Genomic DNA, 6,035 nt, shown 5'->3' with positions numbered 1-6,035 from the left:
GTTTTCAATATTCGGCATCAGAACCACATGGAGGGCTTATTAAAAGCAGACTGATGGACCCTACTACAGAGTTTCTGATTGAGTAAGTCTTGTGTGGAGCACAACCTAAGCCCTAGCCAGATAAACAAAAAACCTCACACTAAAGGCTGTTTTCCCTCAGTTCCTTTTATCCATTATATGTCTGGCTTTCAGCCAAGATTCACAAAACATCTTGAAGAGGAAGCATCCAAACTAGATTCAGGAGGACCCTGGTGGTGCAGTGGGTTAAGGACCCCGTCTTGTCACGTTTATGGCTCAGGTTCGATCCCGGACCTGGGAACTTTCGTATGCCAGCAGCACAGCCAAAAGAACAACAGCTAGATTCAGACAGGACAGGGATGTCAAACATGTCCTCAAGCTCATAGATTCTTTGGCCATGTCCAGGCTACCAATGAGCCTCTTAAAGACATTCTTCGTTTTCATTACAGTATTTTTGATTTCTAGGATTTTCTTTTGATTCTTTGTTAAGAGTTTCCATCTCTCTGCCTATATTACTCACCTGTTCTTGCAAGTTGTCCACTTTTCCCATTAGCACCTTAGCATGTTAATCATAGTTAATTTAAATTCCTGGTGTGGTAATTCTAACATCCCTAACATATCTGAGTCTAGTTCTGATGCTTGTTTATCTGGCTAGGCGTTAGGCTGTGTTTACTGTTTGCTGTAGCTATAGGTGTCGGAGACTAAATATCCACTGGTGTCCTTGTTTTTGTCTCCTATTGTCTTTGGGTACCAGAGAGGCTTCTTAAATAAAGTCTGAAATATGGAATTATTTCAGTTGTAGTCTCCTCTTATTACACAGGAGCCCTGTTGATGTAGTGAAGTGTTGGGGGGAGTGGATGTGTTCCATAATCCTATGATCTATTGACTTTGTGTCCCCAGCTGTGACCTTCGTAAGTCCTTTTCTGGTTTACGCTTTTCCCTCTTAGATGAGACAAGACTAGATGGTGCTAGAATTTGGTGTTTCTCTTCTTCCAGGTTAGTTATGCTCTGGTAAAATAGTTTCTCTTGAGGTCAAGACTCCTTGAGAAGAACCGAATGCTCTGGGCTTATTTCAAAATGGCTACATTCCTTCCCCCTCCCACTGCCAGAAGCACAAGGGGATTTTCTCTGATCTTCACTTCGGGAACCTGGTAGGGCAACTAGAAGTAAAACTTACAAAAATGTGGAAGCCTCCCTATTACTGGGTCCTCCTGAGATGTTTAACTCTGAGAATTGTCCACAGTGAGACTCCAGCAATGCATCAATTACAGTTCAGCTTTCTTATCCTAGCACTGGTTTTGGCAGAGACTTCTGCCCTAGCATGTTGTGATTCTCTATATTCGCCTGACTCTCTGATTTGGGGGCAGCTGTTTGCCCTGTGACCTCAGTTCTCTGATGAAGCCAGGAAGAGTTGTTGATTTTCAGTCCAGCTTTTTTTCCTTATTGTGTGGACCAAAGCAACGCCTCCTAAGCTCTTTAGGTGCTGGACCAGAAAGCAGAAGTTGGCTTTTTTATTTTTGTCTTTTTAGGGCCATACCTGTGGCATATGGAGGTTCTCAGGCCGGGGGTCTAATCAGAGCTATAGCTGCTGGCTATGCAGGGTCCAAGCTGTGTCTGCGTGCGACTTACCCCACAGGTCATGGCAATGCCAGATCCCTAACCCACTGAGTGAAGTCAGGGATCAAACCTGTGTCCTCATGGATGCCAATCGGGTTCGTTAACTGCAGAGCCACTGAGGGAACTCTGAAAGTTGGCTCTCTTTTTCCTCTTTCCTATCACACGCACTACAGTGTTTTGGACCAATGTGCTAGAAACCTTAGAATAAGCTCTACCTCTGCTCTTATTTTTCCAAATTTTCAAAACTTAATTGCTTCTCTTCTTTCTTCAAACTTTCTTTTTTGCTGTCCACCCACCCCCTCCCCTTGGCGTCACCTCCATTCTCCTCCAGGCTCTCTCTCCCTCCATGCCTTAACAATTGTTCCCTTTGAAAAAGGGCAGCCGTTGTAGAGGGTGAGAAGGGGCTGAGATCTACTTCATGCTCTGTCAACTGAGTCATGAACCCATAAGGCTACATCCCTAGCAGAGAAGAGACCTTTCCTTCTAAAGATATCATATGGGCTAGCCTAGCCCCTGCACACAAAACCAACTTTGTTATCCTGAAACATCACTTTTGTGAGTTTGTTCCCTCACTTAAGAACCTACTGGATTTCTGCTTGGCACAGAAATTTCAATCTGGGCTCTCTATCACCTCCGGTAAATAACTCTTTTTTCCCTACCCAGTAACCTTATTTTCCATGGCTTAAATAATCAGGTTTTGAAGTCAGATGAAATGTCACATCATGGATTTGCCACTGACTACGGGACTTTGAGAAAATACTTAAGTTCTAAGACCCTTGGTTTTCTTATTTATAAGTATATTCTTCATAAGTTTGCTATGAATATTAAATGGGATCAGGAGAGTTTTTCATATAGTGTGTTCTTAGTAGCCCTTATAGTAGTTATTAATTGATTAAATGTGTTTAATATTTGCACTGTTCAACATAGTAGCCACTAGCCATCTGTGGCTATTGATCATTTGAAAAGTGCCTGATGCAACTAAAGAACTGAATTTAAAATTTTATTTCCTTTTAATTAATTCAAACTTAAATGGCCACATGTGGGTAGTGGCTAGCATTTAAGACAGAGCAAGCATGAGTCAACATTGTGAAAATCAGTTGAAGGAAGTAGAAATATATTTTGTCTGTATTACTTATGTCTCATGATATGTCTCTTTCTAAAATTGCATGCTTTCATCTTTCACTTATCTTTTACCCCTTTTTATTTTTCACATCTGGAAGTTTAAGATCCAATTCAACACCCACCTTCTCAAGAAGCATTCCTCACTTGGTCCCAGTCCATAAGTCTTTAATGTCTCTGCAACTTGCATTGAACAGATGGTCAGCATCGCACTCCTCAGCACTTAATATGTCTTTGGCTTATCTTGTGCAATAATTGCAACTCCCCAAAAGCACAACCTAAGGATCTATGTGGTTTTTTTATTCTGTGTCCCTCCAAAGCAATTAGCCCATTACTTAAATTATGAAAACACTGTATTATAGATTGAATGTGTGTGTTCCCCCATTTATAGGTTGAAATCTAGCCCCCAATGTGATGAGATTTGGAGGTGGGGCTATTGGCCTGCAATTAGGTTATGAGAGTGTGGCCCTCATTAATGAAGGTAGTGCTGTTAATAAGAAGAGACCAGGGAATTCCCTTCATGACTCAGTGGTTAGTGAACCCAACTAGGATCCATGAGGATGCCGGTTCGCCCCTGTCCTCGCTCAGTGGGTTAAAGATCCAGTGTTTCTGTAAGCTGTAGTATAAGTTGCAGATGAGGCTCAGATCCTACATTGCTCTGGCTGTGGTGTAGGCTGGCAGCTGTAGCTCCGATTGGACAATTGGACCCCTAGCCTGGGAACCTTTGTGTGCCACAGGTGTGGCCCTCAAAAGCAAAAAAGAAAGAAAGAGGCCAGAGAGCCTATCCCACTCTCTTTCTGCCATGGGAGGATATGATAAGTTAGCAGTCTGCAACCCAGATGAAGAGTCTCCCCAGAACCTGACCATGCAGGCAGACATAGCAGCAGACTTCCAGCTTCCAGAACCAGAAGAAATAAATTTCTGTTGTTTGTAAGCCACCCACTTTCTGGTATTTTGTTTTAGCAGCATGAACTAAGACACAATGAACAAGATTATGTTTGATAACTTGTTCTTTACCTCTGTGATTCGTTCTCCCACATTTCTGACCCCCACCACCAAGTTGGATGACAGAACAAAGCAGTGCCCACATAGCCAATAAGATACTTACTTATGTTTTTCTTTCCTTTGTGGAACTTTATCTTCCCCACTCCTGCACCATAAACAAAAGCATTTGTCAAGTGTAATGCACATTTCCCATTTAATTAACACTGAGTGCCTACTATTTACAAAATACTAGTGGTGAGTGCCATGAAATTGGTACGATAACTGCCCTCAAATGAGTTATATTCAGAAAGGGAGAGTGATTTATGAAAAGGATTGATTAATGGAAGAGAATACACAGGAAAAAGGGAAATACCTGGTGTTGGCAGAATATAGAGCCACGGTATTTTGTTAGGTAGCTATTTAAAATATTTTACTTAGGGGTAGTTAGCCCAACGCATTTGGTGTTTGCAATGTTTGGTGTTTGATAAATTTTACCTTGAATGAACTCTCACAAATTGGATAGGTCGAATCCTTAGCAAAGTAAAAAGAGAAACTATATATAGAAAAAATCATTTTGGAAATCAGCTTGTGAAAAAAAAGATAACATGGATAAACTCTGCTTCAATATAAGTAAATTTGTATGTAAGCAAATCAATACATTTAAAAAAATAAAAGTATGTCACTAGAAAAAAGCTGAAAAAAGAGAAAAAGAGGAGTTCCCATCATGGCTCAGTGGTTAACGAATCCGACTAGGAACCGTGAGGTTGTGGGTTTGATCCCTGGCCTCGCTCAGTGGGATAAGGATCTGACATTGCCGTGAGCTGTGGTGTAGCTCACAGATGCAGCTTGGATCCCGAGTTGCTGTGGCTCTGACTTAGGCCAGCAGCTACAGCTCTGATTAGACCCCTAGCCTGGGAACCTCCATATGCCGCTTGTGCGGCCCTAGAAAAGACAAATAAAGAAAAAGAGAGAGAGAAAGATAACATGGAAAATTAAAGGATAAATAAATGATAAAAAATATTAAAAGGTCATGTTAAAAAGGATGGAGAAGGAGTTCTTATAACATGGAAAATTAAAGGATAAATAAATGATAAAAAAATATTAAAAGGTCATGTTAAAAAGGATGGAGAAGGAGTTCTTATTGTGGCTCAGTGGGTTAAGAACTTGACTAGTATCCATGTGAATGAAGGTTTGAGTTCTGGCCTCACTCAGTGGGTTAAAGATCTGACTTTGTCACAAGCTGCACATGTAGGCATTGCTGTTGCTGTGGTGTATGCCTGTGGCTGTGTATATATATATTTTTTCTTCTTTTTTTTGAGGGCTGCATGTGGAAGTTCCCAGGGGCTATGAGTCACGAATCAGAGCTGCAGCTGCCAGCCTACACCACAGCCACAGCAACACCGCATCTGAGTCACATCTGTGACCTACACCACGGCTCAAAGCAACACCCAATCCTTTAACCCACTGAGCGAGGCCAGGTGGCGAACCTATATCCTCATTGATACTATTTGAGTTCATAACCCACAGAGCCATGACTGAGCTGAACTCCACGTGTGTATATTTTTTAAAGAAAAATACTGATGGGGTTTATGGTAAAAGCCCATGGCTGCAAAGGCCTAGCTTCACAGAACTCCTAGCAGAATTGGCTGATTCTATTCAGTAACATTCTTTGCTGAAAATACCACTGAGGAGTGCTTATAATGTAATTACACCAAAAGTTAGCTTATTTTTTACTTGATGATGCTCTTTAAACTGGAGCATTATTCATTTTCCCCTTTAGCAGCTTCATTACCACACTCTGCACAGTAGGTGGAGATATTGCTTCACTTCCTGTCAACTGCACTGGCCTTAACTCCAAGATACAGAGGCAAACATTGAAACAAATTTCAGGGACATAATTTGGCCAAATTTAAAATATTGCCCTTTCTATTTACCTTAAAAAGTCATATGAAAATACCTCATTATAATCTCCTAAATTTTTGTATATCTTACATTAAGAGTTTAATAAAAAGCATTTGTTTACTAAATCATTTTGCCGATGAGTATCAATAAACCAAGGTGTGCTATTTTATTTTATTTGAGTTGAAAGTGACCCAGTTTTGTTTTGGTGTTGGAGGCCACTCTGCAGGGGTGAGGGCTGTACAACCTGCCCTCCCCAGAGTGGGAGGCCCAACAAATGACCTCAGGGCCCAGGCCTCCAGGGCAGGGGCCAGGTGGTTGTGCAGCTCCCAGGACCCAGTGAACAAGGTGGGCTGTGCAAGGAGAGGGGGAATCAGGCAGAGGCCTGGAATGGCTCA

This window comes from Phacochoerus africanus, chromosome 3, assembly GCF_016906955.1.
Source record: "Phacochoerus africanus isolate WHEZ1 chromosome 3, ROS_Pafr_v1, whole genome shotgun sequence".
Classification (NCBI taxonomy): Eukaryota; Metazoa; Chordata; class Mammalia; order Artiodactyla; family Suidae; genus Phacochoerus; species Phacochoerus africanus.
The sequence above is the reverse complement of the archived record's forward strand: the minus strand, read 5'-3'. Positions refer to the sequence as shown.